A 22,402-nucleotide genomic window follows, 5' to 3' on the forward strand; every position below is an offset into this window, starting at 1 on the left:
GCATATTTTATAGAAATACTGTCTGTTTACTCTAAAGATTTGTTTGCTTGTATTTTGTTTCTTCAGTGTCATTTTATTTTGTAACTGTCATGTAAAACAAGTTTGAAAATGGCAGTTTCCTGAAAGGTGTAGGGTCTTTTGAAGATTTTCTTCTGTTTACTATCTGTCTTAATTTTGTTGTTTGTAGTAGAGAGGAGAACAAGGGCTGTTTAAATATTGAGATTAGTTTTCAAAGTTGGATCACTAGCTTTGGTCTGTCTCTTTCCACTGTAACAGCTGAGAATTAACATCCTTCTTGTCAAGCCCTGGCTTCACTATAATTCATATAGTGAGCAGCAAAGATGCAGTGTTATTTTAAGGGTTTGATTAACTGATTCAGGAAGAATAGGTGGTCATTTAAATAGTAAAGTATAAAACAATGAATAATGTTATTAAATAACTTAGAAATGAAAAAAGATAACTGATTTTAATTTTTAAATATTACCCTATAGGTATTTGTTGTCAGTTAAAAAATTTTTTTTTCAAGGAAAATTTAGTAAGTTGATATGACCTGCTGTTTTGTGAGAGGTTTTCTTACTCACATCCTCTGATGATCTTTTGAGTATATTCCAACTTCTGACTCTCCTGTATGGCCAGTGACAATGGGCCAGCCGATGCGTAGGGTGATAGCTTTAGTGGTAACCAGAGGGTTGGTCACAGCAACTGTCAGAAGATAAATATACTCATGTGCTGCTGACGCACGTTGCAAAAATTGGATGGAAAGTATGACATGATACTGGTGATTTGCCGAATTTTCTCTCAAATAGTTTTGTGCAGCTAAACACAGTAAGAAATACATGTTGATGTTGAGAACTGAGTTCAAACAAAGTAGTCTCAAATAGAATCCAGGGATGAGGAGCTATAGGCACTGAAAAAAGAGAGGAACAATATTATCCTTAGATTTGTTTTTTCTTAGTCTTTTTGCTTTTGTTAGCGTCAGAAAACTGTCTTAGGTATTTCTGGATGTTTTGCATGGCTCATGTGAGTAGAAACATAGGATTTCATTGTACATGACTGAAAAGGCCTGCATCTCAGAGCAAATCAAAGTGAGTTTTAATCTTGGTTATTTGAAATCTCCTTGTACCTGTCTTATTAGGAGTATTATTTTTTTTTTTAAGAAGGAACTAATTTGCAGCTGGCTATAAAGAGTGACATTGTGTCTGGGAAAATGCTGTACTAACACACTGTGCTGTCCCACAAGAGTACTTCTCAAGTCCCCAAACGCAGTGCTGACAATCTGTGACAGCCTGTGAATTGTTGGGCAGCAGTTGGGGAAGATGGACAGCAGGGTGAGGTGGTTGTGTGTAAGTTAGAGGAGGTGGGGAGGGGAAGAAGTGAGAGAAGAGCAGAGCAGCTTCTAAGTTTTGTGGGCAATTTGAATGGAAGGTGTTTTGGTTGTTGTGTTCTGCTAATACAGCTGTGAAATAAACAGCTAGAGGGTGGGGTGGAAATAGTGTATTTCACCTTTCCTTTCAAGGTATTATTGATTCTGTCATCAAAACTGTAAGGTTGCCTGGGCATGGCAGCTCACCCCCGTAATCCCAGCACTTTGGGAGGCCCAGGTGGGCAGATCACTTGAGTTCAGGAGTTCGAGACCAGCCTGGCCAGCACAGGGAAACCCCATCTCTACTATAAATATAAAAAATTAGCTGGGCATGGTGGTGTACGCCTGTAATCCCAGCTATTCTGGAGGCTGAGGCGTGAGAATTGTTTGAGCCAGGCAGGCGGAAGTTGCAGTGAGCTGAGATTGCGCCAGTGCACTTCCAGCCTGGGCGACCGAATGAGACTCTGTCTCAAAAAATCAAATAACAAAAAACCCTGTAAGGTTCTGTGTTGTATTGATGAGAGTATGGGTTGGATGGAATTAAAACTTTTGAGGAGACTAGAAATATCACATCATACCAGGAAATGAAACTATAAAGGTAAGGGTAATGGGGATAGGGCTTATCTTTTCCAGGAATTATTATAGTAGTAGTAAGGCCAGTTACCATATCTAGATCCACAATGGCTAGGCCTTTATCTCAGACAGATGTACAGCTTGTTATTTATTTATTTATTTGATTGATTTGATACATATACTATCAGCTGTTACTGTTTCTGTAGCAAGCATTGTCAGACATCAAAGACAGAAATTTCTGGATATTATTTGGATTGTGGAGTAGAATTTAATGTGGGCAAGTTATGGTTCAGTTCTTTCTTTCAGTATGAGAGTAGTTATACAAAGTAAATAGCTTTGCTACAATGAACCTTTGGCTGTAGCCAGACTAATATTGGGGACTGAATGTGTTCCCCCTAAACTCATATGTTGAAATCTAGTCCCCAGTGTCATGGTGTTGGAGATGGGGCCTTCAGGGTGTAATTTAGTCATGAAGGTGGAGCCCTCATGAATGAGATGACTTCCCTTATAGGAAGAAGTCAGGGACCAGGTGCTGTGGCTCACGCCTGTAATCCCAGCACTTTGGGAGGCCAAGGCAGGTGGCTCACCTGAGGTCAGGAGTTCGAAACCAGCCTGACCAGCATGGTGAAACCCCATCTCTGTTACATACAAAAAATTAGCCGGCATGGTGGCACATGCCTGTAATCCCAACTGCTTCAGAAGCTGAGGCAGGAGAATCACTTAAACCTGGAGGTAGAGCTAAGATTGCACCATTGCATTCCAGTCTGGGCAACAACAGCGAAAACTCTGTCTCAAAAAACAAACAAACAAACAAGCAAACCAAGAAGAAGCCAGGGAGCTAGCTTGCTCTGTTTCTGCTATATGAGAATACAATGGGAAATCAACCTACTACAACCTGGAAGAGGGCCTGCTCCAGAACCAGGCCATGCTGGGACCCTGATCTTGAACTTCTAGCTATTAGAATTGTGAAAAATTTTTGTTGTTTTTAAGCCACCCGGTCTATGGTACTTTGTTATAGCAGCCTGAACTAAGACAACCAGTTTCTATGAGTCTCCAAAATAACACTTTCCGACTTTTTGCCTCTTCACATGTTGAGTGTGTTCTTTCCACTTGTAATGTCGCCCCTCAGTTCTGTGTCTGAATATCTGCTTCTAAAGGCCTAGCCTCAGTTCCACCCACTTTATGACATTTTTCTCACCCATTCCAAGCCCTTAGTGATATTTTTCTCCTCTGGTTTCTATCATTTACTTTTATTTGGCAGTTAGAGACATATAGTCCCTTAAAACAACATGAAAACAATCTTTCCAATTAGGTAGAGAGACGTCTTAAGGGGAAGCTTCATTTTTACTCTCTCGGCTCACTGCAACCTCTGCCTCCTGGGTTCAAGCGATTCTCCTGCCTCAGCCTCCCGAGTAGCTGGGACTACAGGTGCGTGCCACCATGCCCGGCTAATTTTTTGTATTTTTAGTAGAGATGGGGTTTCACCATGTTAGCCAGGATGGTCTGAATCTCCTGACCTCCTGATCTGCCCACCTCAGCCTCCCAAAGTGCTGGGATTATAGGCGTGAGCCACCGTGCCTGGCCCGTACTTTATAATTTCTACTACCCCAACAGTGATGTCAATACAATATGTGCACTTAATAAATATTTGATGGTAAAAAAAAAAAATGCCATTGCCTATTGTTAGCTTTTACCCATCTTTAACAATTATCTTTCTCTTTGTATCATAAGAATACTAGATAAGAATTGAGTTTAAATACCTGAGCCATGTTCGTTCAGGAGATGATTCTTCTTTGAAAGCCTTCTGTAGCCCTGTGTACAGGCGTTCTGTTCCTTAAAGTAACATTGCTTTGACGATGTTACTGTATTATAATTATCTGTTATTCTTGAAACTCTAATTAATAAACTTTGAAACTGCATAGAAGAGAAACTCTTAAATTTATTAACTTGCTAATGCTTTCTTTGTCTGAAAGTTGCTTTTGGTTTCTCAGTTTCTCACCAGGCACATTTCACACTTGCTGGTATAGCTCCAAGGAGGGAGGTGATAGATACGGAGCTGTAGCTATGTCTGTAACAGACAGACTCTACCTCATTTATAATTATTCATTTTTGTCGTTATTGTGATTTGGTATTTTAAAAATTAAACTATTCTGTGCTATGCATTTTTACAAACATACATACAAAGTAAAGAGCTTTGCTACAATGAACCTTTGGTTGTAGCCAGACTAGTATTCTGTGCTGTGCATTTTTACCCCAACATAATTTTTAGAAGGTACATGTTTTAGTCTAGTTCAGTAGTTAGGTGCAGGGACTTTGAAATCCAATCCAGGGACTTTGAAGTCCTGTCCAACACTTGGAAACTGTGAGATCTTAAGTAACTTAAGTTTCAGATTTCTCATCTGTAAAGTTGGGATAATAATGCTACCTCTTAGTATTGTAGTTGGGATCAAATGAGATAATATATATGACACTTAGCTGAGATTGAGTCTGGTGGCCTCTACTTTCAAAATTTACCCAGTGGTTTATTAGCTTTACTCTGTGAATCTTAAAGAGGAAAAAAAAAATCAAGTTTAATGCATGTCAAGGTTGAGGTAAAGCTCCCAAAGCCTTATCCATTTGAGCTCCTTTATTGTCAACTATAGGATGTCAATTAAAGCCAGAATAGACCCAGGAGAGGAACTAATTTCAAATAACTGTAGAAACAGACCAACCTCCAGATGTGTAATGAGGGAAAGAAGTTTTAAGAGGGAGTTTTTTTTCTTTTCTCCCTGCCCCCTACCACCAGTTACATATGCAGAGTAGGAAGCAAACTTTTCTCTCTACCTTTCTATTACATATCATATTGCTGTTCAGTATATTAAAGCTTTTTATCTGACTGCCTTTTGAGGTGGTCAATAATAGGTGCTAACATTAAACTTGGAGCAGTTAAATTGGTGAGTTGTGGGGTTACCTTGTCAGTGGAGTGTGAAAAAGACTAAGCTGCGGACTGTTTCCCAGCCTATAAAGCGTGAAATCAGTTGGTGCTGATGCATGGCGACTATAGCCAGTGGAGTATAAAATACGCTGGGGGCATGAATTGTGTTATGTTGTGAGAAAGACCTTTTTGTGCCAGTTTATGTATTTTGGGACCTCCAAGATCCTACTGGAATCATGTATCTTGTATCTTTTGTTGTCTTGATACTCAGTGTTTTCATGAAATGTTTCTTCCAGTTGTGCAAGCTGTATACTTTGTCCAGCTGCAGGCAGAAAGGCAGAGGCAATAAATACAAATGTCCAAGGCAGACTAATATTAAAATACTGTATTATATTCTGTTTAAGATTGCATCTGAAAATACCATCTGCAGTTGGTATTTGATATATAGGTTTCTTCTGTTTTAGACTCAAGATTTGAAAGTATACTCTGCCTTCTACTTTGAGCTTCTGCTAGTGTGAGAACTGTGTTACCAGTTTCACTGGTTGGTGGTCCCATGTTGAAATGTGCCTCTGGAGAAGGGACATAGAGAAGGACAGCATTTTCAAATGCTTGGAGGAGTTGGTAGGAATAAGTATAGAGATTATTCTTATGGGGAATAGAAGAGAGGGTGTTCCTCTCCTGACACCTGGTGAGGTTCTTTACCATATGGCTTTGAGGGTGAGGCAAGGTGAATGAGGAAGTTTCAGAGACAATAGTGAATTATTGTCAGCCTTTTTAAGTCTGGAAGGTTATTGGAAATAGGCATACTATGAAAGCATTAAAGGTCTTTCATTCTTATCTTACTTGGTTTTCTCTTTTTACGGCAGCAGTCTTTGAACTCTTTTTGGTTGCTTTGCAGTTACATGGATTCTAAGCAAATTGTGAATATTTATGAAACTAATGCATCATTGTGAGACCATTCTGCTGAGTATCAGGCAGTCTAATATAGTAGTTAAGTGCAGAGACTTTGAAATCCCAACCAACACTTAGAAGTTGTGTGATCTTTAGTTATTTAAGCTTCAGATATAAAATTGGGTTAATCATAGCTATCTCGTAGTACTATAGTTGGAACCAAATGAGATAATGAATATGCAATGTTTACCACAGTCCCTGTCACATAGTAAGCACTCAGTAAATGGTAGCTGATTATTATTCTCTTCTCTTCCTCTGCTACTACTAATGGCACTACTCTACCACTACTTCACTTTTGCTTGTAGGGCCTAAACTGTAATGAAACAGAAAACACAATTAGACATGGTTTATTGCGGCAGATTTGGAAAAATATGTCATTGTTCTCTTGGGCATGGCTTAATAGTTCTTTCTTAACTAAGTAGAAACTATAAAAAGACTTTTTATTTAAAATGAAAGATAAGAATCTTTGTCTTGGTTTAAGATAGCTTTGCAAATGAGTCTAAAAAACTGTTTTTTCTAAAATGTATTTGCTTAATGCAAATAAATCAGCCTTTATATGAGCTTTGGGAATATATAAAACTAACAGTTCAAAGAATTGTCATTCCTTATTACTCACCTAACATAACCTTATTTGTTTTTTTTTTTTTTTTTTCCCCAGAGTGAGTGCCTTTTTGGGGAATTGTTTGAAGTTTTTTTCTTGTGCCAAGATAGTCATGGTAGAAGTCTTGTCCAGTGTATGAGGCACATTTTTGAGGGAATGGGATGGAAAAATCACCCCAATCATTTATCCTTGATGGTAATGAGCATTAGTGTGGATAATATATTTGGATTTGATGTGCATTATGTGATTATTTTTTCAGCACAATTAACTTCCTATATCCTGAGCATATACTTGGTGGAAAACTGATAATACAGCTATAATAGTGGTAAAACTGCTAGTTTAGTTGATAGACAATCTGGGTTCTAGTCTTAGTTACTACCACTCAAATAGTCTTAGATAAATCCCTCAACCAGATGGTTTTCAAAGGCTCTTTTCAGCTATAAGCTTTTTGTCCGTTTGTTTTGAGACTGGGTCTTGCTCCGTCACCCAGGCTGGAGTATAGTGACACAATCATAGTTCACTGCGCCCTCAAATTCATGGGCTCAAGCAGTCTCCCTGCCTCAGGCTTCCAAGTAGTGAGGGTTACAGATATGCGCTACCATTCTCAGCTAATTTTCTATCTTATTTTAATTTTTTAGAGACAGTCTTGCTGTGTCGCCCAGGCTGGTCTTGAACTCCTGACCTCAGGCAGTACTCCCACCTCGGCTTCCCAGAGTGCTGGGATTGCCTGTGTGAGCCACTGTGCCTGGCTTCAGCAGTAAGATTTGAAGATGGGTATGGAGGTAGCTTAGAAACTGGGAAATGTAGTAGTGACACATTTTGGCCACCAGAGGGTGAAGTCCAGTCATTGAAATTGTGCTCTGTATTTGACCAGAATGTGGCGTTCTTGGAAATGAAGAGGACACATTGCTCCTCTGTTCATTTATGTTAAGTCATAGAGCCTCTTGTTGTCTGATTCTACTTGCATTTATTATCTTTCTGCTTTTTTCTTCTCAAAACTTTGTGGGTAGGACTGGGGCAGATATTAAAGAAAGGAGAAGAAAGGAGTAGACATATCTAATTGTCAAGTAGTCATCCAGTTTTGTTCTGTAAAATAATGAATGGCTTTCAGATGACCTATGGGCAGCCTCGATGGGAAGCACAGTAGTATAGGTCACCACACTTAATTATTTGTGGCCATCTTCCTTCCCCAAAACACATAGGCACGCACACAACACTTAACCCTCGTTGCCTTCACTCTTTCTGAAATTCCAAGGATGAAAACAGAATGTCTGAGAAATATAGCAGAATGACTACAGCCCTTATAATTGTAACTAAGGTTCCAGTCTTGCATTGCCACTTAATATCTATGTAACCACGGACATTACAATTTTGAATTCCAGTATCTTTATCTGAAAAACTAGGATGTTGAATTCTGACCTATACAGTCCCTTTCAGTAAGTCTAATTCTAAGGCTCTGTAAAAATTCTTTAAAGTTTATTTGAAGGGCAGTGCTATTCTTAATACAACACTTTAATAAAGTAGTATCTTCAACAATAGCATGTTCTTTTTTGATAGAAACAGAGCTGTAGATGTTGTTAAGGCTTAAATATTAAAGTATTAAGTAAACTACCGTAACACCAAGTAGAAAGACAGTTACTACTCCACCGTGGCATTTTTTTAGCCCCATAAACAAATACAAACTAATTTTCTGTGAATGTAGGCTCAGGATGGCAGTGGTTCATTCAAGAGGGGCCAAGACTGGGGGGAGCCAGGCCAAGCTGTTCGGGTATAGTTAATAGTGAGACATTTTGAGAAGTCGTCATTTGGGGATAAGTAAGCTTAGCAAAAGAGGGCATGTAGGTTCTGGGAACCTATGTCATGAAGCTGGAGTCAGAATCTATTTCTTCCAGCCACACCAGTGGAAATAACTTTGACACAATATTCAGTTATACAAGTCCAAGTTGCTGTCTGAGAGCTCAGGATGATAAGATGGAAGGAACAAGGAAAGGCATGGTAGTCTAAATACCCAGACAAGCTGAGATGAGTGTCTAGAATGTGACAAAGCAAATGGACTCAGAAGTGTGCTTGTGAAAGCAGGCAAGGATTAGTACTTACTACGATATGTACACAAGAGAGTAGAAGCCAGTCAAGCTGATTGGGTAGAAACAACATTTTAGGATTATGTTCAAAAGATAATTTTAATCTGTCCTGGTTTTAATCACTATCGTTGGTGTTGGTAGAGAAGGTCTATTTGGTATGTCTAAGGCTCTACACATGTTTGAGGCTAGTGATTATATCATTGACAAACTCTAGGTTGTTTGATGGTTCTAATAGCTTTATACTCCACGGGATATACACATATTCACAGATCTGTTCACTACTGCTGCAGAGTTCATTTCACAGAAATGAACTGGCTAGTAAAAAATTTGGCAGACAAACTAGCTTTTCGGGAAGCTGCTAGGAATGGAGCCCAGCTGTTCCCTTTGGGCTTGAGCTGTTGGAATTCATTGGGTTAGCAGCTAGAAAGAACGAAACTGTAACGTTTTTAGTTTGGTTCATGACAGCAAAGCTGAGGTGTTAGGATTTCTGTTCTAGAGGTTTACACTTGCAGGTAACTTAACTTGATTGTGTGTCTTAATATTACTGGGCTTCTGACCGCTGAAATATGGCTTGGATCGATGGTGGTTTGGAGAAGGTAGAAAGAGGGCTATCCATCATCCAGAGGCTCCATAGAAGCTGGCTGATAATGCTGCTTTCACCAGGCAGCCATCTGTCCATCCATCCATCAGTAGGATGAAATGAGATTTAGCGGAACAGGCAGCCGTAACTCTGAGCTACTTTCTAACCAACAATTGCAGCCCTGGCCTGAGTCTGACCACAAAGCACAGCACTGGGGTTTGGCGGGATGTGGCAGCAAGTGCAGCCTCCTTCCCGTCACTGCCAGCCTAGAATGTATTCAGTATGAGGCTGTAGCCCAAGCTTACTTCCCATACACAATTTGACTAAACTTGGGATGACAAGTAGACAGAAATAGTCTTTCAGCTCCAGACTATTTTACAGGTTGAGCAGAGCCTTTTGGTGGGGAATATTTTTGCTTAACACTTGGGGTACTTATAGTAATTCTGTCATTGTGGTATTTAGGGATGAGGTAAAGGTAATTTACTGATTTCATTTTATATAAATTCTTGTTTTTCTTCGTAAATACAAATTTTTACCTAGATTGTTAGGTTGCAAAAATGGAATTTTCATTCTCTCATTTCTCTCTACTCTCTTTGGTGGTGCTAATATGAAAGGCAAGAAAATGTAGATGGGGAAATGGGTAAAAAATTCGAAGCAAGAAACTGATGATCCCTAAAATGGACAATTAGGCTCTGAATAATTGATTGTGTACCATGTCTTCCCTGGTTCTTTTGCAGGAACATTGAGCCTTCCGAGAGAGCTTCTTAGTATAGCTCTGTGCTCATGTTGCCTGTCCTGGTACCATCCCTAGTCATGGCCAGCTTCCTTGACTGCTTTCTCTCACTGGTCACTTTAGACCTCAGCTCCTGCTCTTTGTTCTGAAACCTTGCTTTTCACTTCAGATTGGGGGAAGGGTAGAGGGAGCCTAATGTACCGGAGATGCTTCGGAAATGAGAGCCTTGGATGAATTCCTGGGCCTATTGATCCACCGGCAGTTTATGCATCCTGACATTCATAATCTCAGTAGGCTGCTGATGTTCCTGATTAATGGGCCCAGGGGCTGTCCATCCGTCACTTCACATTAATTACTGAAGAGGTGTTTTTCCAGTGATTTACCTGACAGCGGGCTGTGATAAATACCCCGAAGCAGAGTGGGCAGTGATTAATCACAGGGCCACACCCCTCCCCCTACTCTTTTTTCCCCCTAACCACAGGTTAGCACTGGGACCTGACCAAAGAGTGCCCCCTCCTCATAAGCTATCTATCTCCACAATTGCTTGTGGATGCGTATTTATTGGGGCATGGGGCCTGGCAGATAGCATTCTAGAACTTGTGCCAAAGGTGATGAGAAATAAATCTTCCCAATAGGAAGAGTAACTAACATGTTTTTACATGGGGCAGAGAAGTGTCTGTGAGCTGCCTGTATGTTGCTTTTTAAGAAATCTGATAGGAATATTGCCTACCTACTATGCATGCACTCAATACTGCAATGGTTGCTTTTTGAGCTTTAAAAAAGGAGATAGAACAACTTTTGTGTTTGCTATACTTGTAGTATATTCAGGGAGAATATGTGAACAAATACGAGAAATTAGAGAACATTTCAAAGTACTAATATAATATTGGGAGAATTGGACTATAACTTCAGGATTCCATTTCTTACTTTGTGGCCTTAGAAAGTGAAATTTAGTTAACTATTTAATTAATGTTTTTCATGTGTCAGACACTGTATTCAACTCTGGAGATATGAAGATGAATGTGATACAGCTGAGATCTCAGGGAACAAAGTGTAGTGCCCCTTGCCTCAGTTTCTCAAAGTACAAAATAAACTTCCAGGAAGTTATCAAGTTAATTTTAAATTAGTATAAGATCTAAAGTAATTTAAAATCAGTTCTTACATTAATTTTTCTGTGAATATTTATTGTATTCCCAGGGATAAAAGAAGCGTATGAAAGATACTATCTGCCCTCAAGAAACTTAGAGAGTGTGAGATAGCATTCATAAATGAAACAGTTGAATAAGAATATAAAGTAGTATATAATGAGAGTGATATAATGACAATGAGGTATCTCAGTTTAAACCCAACTCATTTAGGAGGGCATTCAGAAGTTGGAAGGAGCAGACAATGAGGCCATCCTGCCTAGAATGGAGACTTTGTGTCTGAGAATGATAGCTACATTATTGAAATAGTAGATTGACACCAAATCATGGAAAATCTTGAATGCAAGGTAAGCTTAGTTTTTATTTGTATGCTTTGGTGGTGAATCTAAGGTTTTGAGTGAGAAAGTTTGGAAAAAAATGTATTTTAGAAAAAATTCTTACATATTGATGTTCCTAATGTTATTTGGAATTGCCAAATTACCTCGGCATTCTTGGAGCCCTCTTTTCCTCTATAGTTCAAAATAAAACCGTTCAAATTAAAAATATAGTTTTGTATATGTGCCTGATTGCAGTGCAAAGGATTTTGTAGTTTGGTTGTATATGGAGGAGATGATAGAGTTGACAGTCAAAGGAGACCAAGGTTCTCATTGTTAACACGTGCAAAGTTGAGTCAGTCAATTAAGTTTTAAGTAATGACTGCAGAATTAAATTGGGAAAGACTATAGCCTCAAGATTTAAGAAAGAAACCATCAGTCTTACAGATAACTTCATTAAGGCTATACTGATTATTCACTGGCTACTAGATAGGCATATTTTAAAGCCAAGAGTCAGAAATTAAAGGGTCAGTGCTGTCAGCTATATTTTGGCAGGAATTTTAAAGAGGTGTCATTTTTTTCATTAAAAAACTTAAGATTATATATGGCAAACTTCACCTTTCGTGGAGTACATTTTGTGAATTTTGACAAACATACAGTTGTGTAACTCCCACACAATTAAAATGCAGAGAGAGCAGTTCCATCAATCCAAAAAATTCCCTTGTCACTTTATAGTCAGCCCCTTACCTGATCCCAAGCTTCTGGCAACCAGTGGTATGTTTGCTGTCTCTACAGTTTTGTATTTTCCAGGATGTTGTGTAATTGGAATTGTATTTCTCTAATGATAAATGATTTTTAACATCTTTTTTGCCATCCTTATATCTTCTTTGGTGAAGTATTCTTAAATTATTTTGTTGTTTTTTTTGACACTGAGTTTTGAGATTCTGGATGAAAGTTCCTTATCAGATGTGATTTGCAAATTTTCTCGCAGTTTGTGGCTTTTTACAATTCTCTTACATGTCTTTGAAGAGCAGAAGTTTGAATTTCGATGAAGTCGAGTTTATTGATTTAACACTCATAGGTGGGAATTGAACAATGAGATCACTTGGACACAGGAAGGGGAACATCACACACCGGGGCCTATTGTGGGGTCAGGGGAGTGGGGGGGTTAGCATTAGGAGATATACCTAATGTAAAGGACGAGTTAATGGGTGCAGCACACCAACATGGCACATGTATACATATGTAACAAACCCGCACGTTGTGCACATGTACCCTAGAACATAAAGTATAATAAAAAAAATTATTTTATGGATCATGCTTTTGATGTTATGTCTAAGAAACCTTTGCTAAACCAAAAATCCCAAAGATTTGGTTTTATATTTATGTATAGCAGTGTTAAAATTGTAGGTTTACATTTAGATCTGTGATTCATTTTGTTAGTGTTTATATGTGGTGTGAGGTATAGATACAGTTTTTGTTGTTGGAAATGAATTTCTACTTGTTTTGGCACCATTTTTTGGAAGGACTCTCTTTTTCATAGAATTTCCTTTATACATGTCTTGAAAATCAGTTGTTCATATATGTGCGAGTCTTTTTCTGGACTCTTACTCCGTTTCATTCATCTATATATTTATCCTTTCTCCACTATGACACCTGATTATTGTAGCTTTATAGTGAACTTGAAATCTATCTTTGTTCCTTTTCAAAGTTACTTTGGTGATTCCATTTCCTGTGCCTCTTCATATCCATTTTAGAATCAGCTTCTTAATTTCTGTAGAAAGTCCTTCTGGATTCTGATTTAATTCTAAAGATCATTTTGGGGAGAACTGACATCTTAAATATTGAGGCATCTCATTTATTATCTTTCTTTAGATTTTTGATGTCTTATCAATGTATTTTAGTTTTCAGGGTAGATTGTACACATACTCTGTTAGTTTTATGCCTAAGCATTTCATGTTTTTGAGTGCTAATGTAAATGATACTCTTCAATTTTCAGTTTTTTTCATTGATAGAATATAGAACTGCTTGTATCCTTATGACCTTGCTAAACTTACTTAGTTCTGGTAGCTTTCTTATAGATTCTATGGGATTTCTATGCAGAAGATTATGTCACCTGCAGATAAAGGCAGTATTACTTCTTTCTTCCAATCTGGATGTCTTTTATATTTTTTTCTGCCTTGCTGCACTGGCTGAAACCTCCATTTTAATGTCAAATAAAAGTGGCAAGTGTGGTCATCTTTACTTTGTTTTTGCATCTTATGGGGAAAGAATTTGGTTCTTCAAGTATAATATAAGCTATAGGTTTTTATTGCTCTGCTTTTTTTTGTAGATAACATTTATTAGGATGAGGAAGTTCTATTCCTAGTTTACTGGATGGATGTTGATTTTTGTCAAATATTTTATGTACATCTATTGAAATAATCATGTATTTTATTTTTTTAGTCTTTTATGGTGAATTATATTTTGCCTGAACTTTTTAAAATTAATTAATTAGTTTATCTATTATACTTTAAGTTCTAGGGTACATGTGCACAATGTGTAGGTTTGTTACATATGTATATATGTGCCATGTTGATTTGCTGCATCCATTAACTCGTCTTTTACATTAGGTATTTGTCCTAATGCTATCCCTCCCCCACGCCCCCACCCTATGACAGGCCCCAGTGTGTGATGTTCCCTGCCCTGTGTCCGAGTGTTCTCATTGTTCAATTCCCACCTTTGAGTGAGAACATGAGGTGTTTGGTTTTCTGTCCTTGTGTTAGTTTGCTCAGAATGATGGTTTCCAGCTTTATCCGTGTCCCTACAAAGGACATGAACTCATCCTTTCTTTTGGCTGCATGGTATTCCATGGTATATATGTGCCACATTTTCTTAATCCAGTCTATCATTGGTGGACATTTGGATCGGTTCCAAGTTTTTGTTACTGTGAATAGTGCCACAGTAAACATACGTGTGCATGTGTCTTTATAGTACCGTGATGTATAATCCTTTGGGTATATACCCAGTAATGGGATCACTGGGTCAAATGGTATTTCTAGTTCTAGATCCTTGAGGAATTGCCACACTGTCTTCCACAGTGGTTGAACTAGTTTACTCTGCCATCAACCGTGTAAAAGTGTTCCTGTTTCTCCACATCCTCTCCAGCACCTGTTGTTTCCTGACTTTTTAATGATCGCCATTCTAATTGGTGTGAGATGGTATCTCATTGTGCTTTTTATTAGCATTTCTCTGATGACCAGTGATGATGAGCATTTTTTCATGTGTCTGTTGGCTGCATAAATACCTTATTTTGAGAAGTGTCTGTTCATATCCTTTGCCCACTTTTTGATGGGGTTGTTTGATTTTTTTCTTGCAAATTTAAGTTCTTTGTAGATTCTGGATATTATCCCTTTGTCAGATGGGTAGATTGCAAAAATTTTCTCCCGTTCTGTGGGTTGCTTGTTCACTCTGATGGTAGTTTCTTTTGCTGTGCAGAAGCTCTTTAGTTTAATTAGATTCCATTTGTGTATTTTGGCTTTTGTTGCCATTGCTTTTGGTGTTTTAGTCAGGAAGTCCTTGCCCATCCCTATGTCCTGAATGGTATTGCCTAGGTTTTCTTCTAGGGTTTTTACGGTTTTAGGTCTAACATTTAAGTCTTTAATCCATCTTGAATTAGTTTTTGTATAAGGTATAAGGAAAGGATCCAGTTTCAGCTTTCTACATATGGCTAGCCAGTTTTCCCAGCACCATTTATTAAATAGGGAATCCTTTCCCCATTTTTTGTTTTTGTCAGGTTTGTCAAAGATCAGATGGTTGTAGATATGTGGTGTTATTTCTGAGGCCTCTGTTCTGTTCCATTGGTCTATATCTCTGTTTTGGTACCAGTACCATGCTGTTTTTGTTACTGTAGCCTTGGAGTATAGTTTGAAGTCAGGTAGCATGATGCCTCCAGCTTTGTTCTTTTGGCTTAGGATTGTCTTGGCAATGCGGGCTCATTTTTGGTTCCATATGAACTTTGAAGTAGCTTTTTCCAATTCTGTGAAGAAAGTCATTGGTAGCTTGATGGGGATGGCATTGAATCTATAAATTACCTTGGGCCCTGTGGCCATTTTCATGATATTGATTCTTCCTATCCATGAGCATGGAATGTTCTTCCATTCGTTTGTGTCCTCTTTTATTTTGTGGAGCAGTGGTTTGTAGTTCTCCTTGAAGAGGTCCTTCACATCCCTTATAAGTTGGATTCCTAGGTATTTTATTCTCTTTGTAGCAATTGTGAATGGGAGTTCACTCGTCATTTGACTCTCTGTCTGTTATTGGTGCATAGGAATACTTGTGATTTTTGCACATTGATTTTGTATCCTGAGACTTTGCTGAAGTTTCTTATCAGCTTAAGGAGATTTTTGGCTGAGACAATGGGGTTTTCTAAATATACAGTCATGTCATCTGCAAACAGGGACAATTTGACTTCCTCTTTTTCTAATTGAATACCCTTTGTTTCTTTCTCTTGCGTAATTGCCCTGGCCAGAACTTCCAACACTATGTTGAATAGGAGTGGTGAGAGAAGGCATCCCTGTCTTCTGCCAGTTTTCAGAGGGAATGCTTCCAGTTTTTGCCCATTCAGTATGATATTGGCTGTGGGTTTGTCATAAATAGCTCTTATTATTTTGAGATACATTTCATCGATACCTAATTTATTGAGAGTTTTTAACATGAAAGACTGTTGAATTTTGTTGAAGGCCTTTTCTGCATCTATTGAGATAATCATGTGGTTTTTGTCTTTGGTTCTGTTTATGTGATGGATTACGTTTATTGATTTGTGTATGTTGAACCAGCTTTGCATCCTAGGGATGAAGCCAACTTGATCTTGGTGGATAAGCTTTTTGATTTGCTGTTGGATTCGGTTTGCCAGTATTTTATTGAGGATTTTTGAATCAATGTTCATGAGGGATATTGGTCTAAAATTCTCTTTTTTTGTTGTGCCTCTGTCAGGCTTTGGTATCAGGATGATGCTGGCCTCATAAAATGAGTTAGGGAGGATTCCCTCTTTTTCTATTGATTGGAATAGTTTCAGAAGGAATGGTACCAGCTTCTGTTTGTACCTCTGGTAGAATTCAACTGTGAATCCTTCTGGTCCTGGACTTTTTTTAGTTGGTAGGCTATTAATTATTGCCTCAATTTCAGAGCCTGTTATTGGTCTATTCAGGGATTCAAATTCTTCCTGGTTTAGTCTTGGGAGGGTGTGTGTGTCCAGGAATTTATCCATTTCTTCTAGATTTTCTGGTTTATTTGCGTTGAGGTATGTATAGTATTCTCTGATAGTAGTTTGTATTTCTGTGGGATCAGTGATGATATCCCCTTTATCATTTTTTATTGCGTCTATTTGATTCTTCTCTTCTTCTTTATTAGTCTTGCTAGCGGTCTATCAATTTTTTTGACCTTTTCAAAAAACCAGCTCCTGGATTCATTGATTTTTTGAAGGGTTTTTGTGTCTGTATCTCCTTCAGTTCTGCTCTGATCTTAGTTATTTCTTGCCTTCTGCTAGTTTTTGAATTTGTTTTCTCTTGCTTCTCTAGTTCTTTTAATTGTGATGTTAGGGTGTCCATTTTAGATCTTTCCTGCGTTCTCTTGTGGGCATGTAGTGCTGTAAATTTCCCTCTACACACTGCTTTAAATGTGTCCCAGAGATTCTGGTATGTTGTGTCTTTGTTCTCATTGGTTTCAAAGAACATCTTTATTTCTGCCTTCATTTCGTTATTTACCCAGTAGTCATTCAGGAGCAGGTTGTTCAGTTTCCATGCAGTTGTGTGGTTTTGAGTGAGTTTCTTAATCCTGAGTTCTAATTTGATTGCACTGTGGTCTGAGAGACAATTTGTTGTGATTTCTGTTCTTTTAGATTTGCTGAGGAGTACTTTACTTCGAACTGTGTGTTCAGTTTTGGAACAAGTGTGACGTGGTATTGAGAAGAATGTATATTCTGTTGATTTTGGGTGGAGAGTTCTGTAGATGTCAGGTCTGCTTGGTGCAGAGCTGAGTTCAAGTCCTGGATATCCTTGTTAACCTTGTGTCTCGTTGATCTGTCTAATATTGACAGTGGGGTGTTAAAGTCTCTCATTATTGTGTGGGAGTCTAAGTCTTTTTGTAGGTCTCTAAGGACTTGCTTTATGAATCTGGGTGCTCCTGTATTGGGTGCATATATATTTAGGATAGTTAGCTCTTCTTGTTGAATTGGTCCCTTTACCATTATGTAATGGCCTTCTTTGTCTCTTTTGATCTTTGTTGGTTTAAAGTCTGTTTTATCAGAGATTATGATTGCAACCCTTGCTTTTTTTTTTTGCTTTCCATTTGCTTGGTAGATCTTCCTCCATCCCTTTATTTGGAGCCTGTATGTGTCTCTGCATGTGAGATGGGTCTCCTGAATATAGCACACTGACGGATCTTGAGTCTTTATCCAATTTGCCAGTCTGTGTCTTTTAATTGGGGCATTTAGCCCATTTACATTTAAGGTTAATATTGTTATGTGTGAATTTGATCCTGTCATTATGATGTTAGCTGGTTATTTTGCCCGTTAGTTGATGCAGTTTCTTCCTATCATTGATGGTCTTTACAATTTGGCATGTTTTTGCTATGGCTAGTACCGGTTGTTCCTTTCCATGTTTGGTGCTTCCTTTAGGAGCTCTGGTGGTGACAAAATCTCTCAGCATTTACTTGTCTGTAAAGGATTTTATTTCTCCTTCACTTATGAAGCTTAGTTTGGCTGGATATGAAATTCGGGGTTGAAAATTCTTTTAAGAATGTTGAATATTGGCCCCCACTGTCTTCTGGCTTGTAGAGTTTCTGCCGAGAGATCTGCTGTTAGTCTGACGGGCTTTCCTTTGTGGGTAACCCGACCTTACTCTCTGACTGCCCTTAACATTTTTTCCTTCATTTCAACCTTGGTGAATCTGACAATTATGTGTTTTGCAGTTGCTCTTCTCAAGGAATAATCTTTGTGGCATTCTCTGTATTTCCTGAATTTGAATGTTGGCCTACCTTGCTAGGCTGGGGAAGTTCTCTTGGATAATATCCTGAAGAGTGTTTTCCAACTTGGTTCCATTCTCCCCGTCACTTTCAGATACACTAATCACATGTAGATTTGGTCTTTTCACATAGTCCCATATTTCTTGGAGCCTTTGTTCATTTCTTTTTACTCTTTTTTCTCTAAACTTCTCACTTCATTTCATTAATTCGATCTTCAATCACAGATACCCTTTCTTTCACTTGATCGAATTGGCTACTGAAGCTTGTGCATGCGTCACGTAGTTATCGTGCCATGGTTTTCAGCTCCATCGGGTCATTTAACGTCTTCTCTATGCTGTTTATTCTTCTTAGCCATTTGTCTAATCTTTTTTCAAGATTTTTAGCTTCCTTGCGATGGGTTTGAACATCCTCCTTTAGCTTGAAGAAGTTTGTTATTACCACTCTTCTGAAGCCTACTTCTGTCAGCTTGTCAAAGTCGTTATCCGTCCAGCTTTGTTCCATTGCTGGCGAGGAGCTGTGATCCTTTGGAGGAGAAGAGTCGCTCTGGTTTTTAGAATTTTCAGCTTTTCTGCTCTGGTTTCTCTCCATCTTTGTGGTTTTATCTACCTTTGCTCTTTGATGATAGTGACCTACAGATGGGGTTTTGGTGTGGATGTCCTTTTTGTTGATGTTGATGCTATTCCTTTCTATTTGTTAATTTTCCTTCTAACAGTCAGGGCCCTCAGCTGCAGGTCTGTTGGAGTTTGCTGGAGGTCCACTCCAGACCCTGTTTGCCTGGGTATCACCAGTGGAGGCTGTAGAACAGCAAATATTGCAGAACAGCAAATATTCCTGCCTGATCCTTCCTCTGGAAGCTCCGTCTCAGAGGGGCACCCTCTGAGTATGAGTATGAATATGAGGTGTCAGTTGGCCCCTACTGGGAGGTGTCTCCCAGTTAGGCTACACGGGGGTCAGGGACCCAATTGAGAAGGCAGTCTGTCCATTCTCACAGTTCAGACACTGTGCTGGGAGAACTTCTGCTGTCTTCAGAGCTGCCAGACAGGGACGTTAAGTCTGCAGAAGTTTCTGCTGCCTTTTGTTCATCTATGCCCTGCCCCCAGAGGTGGAGTCTACAGAGGCCTGCAAGCCTCCTTGCGCTGCAGTGGGCTCCATCCAGTTTGAGCTTCCTGGCCACTTTGTTTACCATTACTCTGCAATGGTGGATGCCCCTCCCCGAGCCAGGCTGCCGCCTGGCAGTTCAATCTCAGATGCGCTAGCAGTGAGCAAGGCTCTGTGGGTGTGGGACTTGCTGAGCCAGGCGTGGGGTATAATCTCCTGGTGTGCCCATTTGCTAAGATCATTGGAAAAGCGCAGTATTTGGGTGGCAGTGTCCCAATTTTCCTGGTACAGTCTGTCACGGCTTCCCTTGGCTAGTAAAGGGAAATCCCCGGACCCCTTGCACTTCCCGGGTGAGACGACGCCCCGCCCTGCTTCAGCTCGCCCTCCCTGGGCTGCGCCCACTGTCCAACCAGTCCCAGTGAGATGAACCAGGTACCTCAGTTGGAAATGCAGAAATCACCCATCTTCTGCATCAGTCACACTGGGAGCTGCAGACTGGAGCTGTTTCTATTTGGCCATCTTGGAATGGACCACAAGCCTGAACATTTTTTATTTCTTCTTCAGTTTGAAAGATATTTTCATGGATATAGATTTCTGCATTGAGAGTTTTTTCTTTCAGCACTTCAGTGGCATCTGGCTTTCATAGTTTCTGAAAGTTCTTATCCTGTTCCATTGTATTATGTCTTTTTTTTTTTTTTTTAAACTCTGGCGCCTTCAAAGTTTTCTCTTTATCTTTGATTTTTTCCCCATCAGTTTGAATATGATGTGTCTAATTGTGAATTTTTGTTGTTATTGTTTGTTTATTTGGTGCTACCTCGTGTTCTCTGAGCTTTTTGGATTCTTTTGTATTAATTTTGAAAAACTTTGGTTATCTCTTTATATTTTGTTTCTGTCTTACTGTCTTTCTAGAATTCCAGTTACACATATGTTAGAGTATTTGATATCGTCCCATAGCACTTGGATGTTCTCTTCTCTGTTTTTCATTCTCTTGTTATGTTTTTTTGGGGTAGTTTCTGTTGGTCTTTACTGATTCTATGACTATCTTGGTCTTCTGATAAGGTTGTTGAAAGCTTTCATCTCTGTTACTATATTTTTATTTCTAGCATTTCCATTTGATTTCTTCTTACTGTTTCCTTCCCTGTGCTTAAATTACACATCTGTGTATGCATGTTATCTACATATTTTGTTAGAGCATTTAACCTATAAATTCTGTGTTTGATAGTTCTAACATGATGGTTGTGTCCAAATCTGGTTCTATTGATTGTTTTGTCTCTTGCCAGTGTGGTTTTGTGTTTTGTTTTTTTTCTTTGCTTCTTTTCTGTTTTTTTTTTTTTTTTTTTGGTTGAAATCTGGACATTTTGTGTAGAGAGCCAGTTAAATAGTATTTATGCCTGGAAATGGACATGCTTTGTCTTTTCCTGAGACGTGTGTGTGTGTGTGTGTGTGTGTATGTGTATGTGTGTATGTGTGTGTGTATAGTGGGAAGGAGTGTTGGGGGATTGTTATTGCTAGGTTACCTTTAATTTACCACAGGCTTCAAGTTTCTCTAGCATTACTTCGTGTTTAGGGTAGGATTTAGTTTGCCAGAGAGTTTTTCTTAATGTCTACTCTACCCTCAGCTTTAGGTCTTCCCTTTGAACTTGCATCTCAGAGAAGGTATTTCTCCATGCTTTAGCTCTTTGCTCACGAACAGTCATTCGCTACATAACAATGTTTTGGCCAACAGCAGACTGCATATATGATGATGGTCCCCTAAGATTATAATACCATATTTTAACTGTACCTTTCTATATTTAGATAAACAAAATACTTACCATTGTGTTACAGTTGCCTGCAGTATTCAGTACAGTAACATGCTGTAGAGTTTAGTAGCCTAAGACCAATACTATACTATACTGTATAGTCTAGGTGTGTACCAGGCTATACTGTCTTTGTCTGTGTAAGTATACTCTGTGATGTTCTCACAATGAAATCACCTAATGATGCATTTCTCAGACCATATCCCTGTCATTACGTGACACCTGACTGTAGTACATTGCTGTTACATATTGTTTGAGACTTACTAGCCTGCTTTTGATGGGAGATGGGGAGGACATTTTGTGTTGGATTTTTCTAGTCTCAGTTTTAGCTAGATGTTTCCATTTTCTCTGGGTCTCAGGTATGGGGCTTTTTCAAAGATCCTGCCCCTTCTTTAAGTGGGGTAGAGGGTTTTTTTGTTTCGTTTGCTCCCCCTAGCTGCAGATCCACATTTGGCTTGCAGTAATTAAAAAAATTTGTTTAACCAAGTTCTTGTTGGCTTGTATGGTGTCCGGTGTTTACTATAGGTAAAGTAGTGCTCATGTCCCATCTCTCCCTTCGAAATCCTGTCTGTCTTTAGATTTTAGATCGGTTACTTAGATTTAAAGTTACCTTTTGTGCTGGGTTCAAGAAAATTTGTGATTTTGCACAGCATCCATCTTTTACTTTGTTTTAAGGGTGAAAATGACATACTTTCTACCTTTCTACATCCTAAGCAGAATCTAGAAGTCCCATTTATTTCTTGAGGATGTCTATTGATATGAGATATTTGATGGTTAAAATGTCTTTTAAATCTGTTCCTTTCAATTTTTTCCTCCAAATTTTTATTTTTGTTTGCTCATGTATTCAATATAAAAACGTCAAGTCTGTGCTATGTGTCTAGGCACTGTGCTCAGTGTTGGGGGATATAGGGATGGGCAAGTACCCATAATAATCCCTTTTCTAATGAGCATGTAGTTTAATGAGGAAGACTGGATAATTAAAGAAGTAATTATACTAAAGTAATGGTAAGAGCTGTAATAGGAGAAGTATGTGGAAGGAGGCACCCAGTCTTACCTAGAATGATTAGGTAAGGCTTCTCAGAGAAAGAACTGTGATGTAGACATAAAGGTTATGTAGGAATGAGGTTAAAGATGGCTGGGAGGCTGTGGGGAAGCAGAGTACGTGGGGAAGGAAGAGATGATCCAGTAGCTAAGATGCAAAACAAATCCACAGAACCAACATGAAGAGTTTGAGAATCTGGAAGAAGAGCT

The 22,402-nt window shown here is 38.8% G+C and overlaps 1 protein-coding gene across 10 annotated transcripts in view; it reads left to right on the plus strand.

Annotated features, from left to right (window-relative positions):
• Nucleotides 1-22,402, plus strand: part of R3HCC1L (R3H domain and coiled-coil containing 1 like) — a 104,101-nt gene that overhangs the window by 28,132 nt on the left and 53,567 nt on the right. Inside the window, exon 1 of one of the 10 annotated variants that reach the window (XM_050802875.1) lies at nucleotides 6-11,288. The exons of the other annotated variants lie outside the window; for them this stretch is intronic. The gene's annotated coding sequence lies outside the window, so the exon portion shown is untranslated. Of the gene's footprint in view, nucleotides 1-5; nucleotides 11,289-22,402 lie in introns of those variants that run through there. 10 annotated transcript variants of the gene reach the window in all.

This window comes from Macaca thibetana, chromosome 9, assembly GCF_024542745.1.
Source record: "Macaca thibetana thibetana isolate TM-01 chromosome 9, ASM2454274v1, whole genome shotgun sequence".
In the NCBI taxonomy this organism is placed as follows: Eukaryota; Metazoa; Chordata; class Mammalia; order Primates; family Cercopithecidae; genus Macaca; species Macaca thibetana.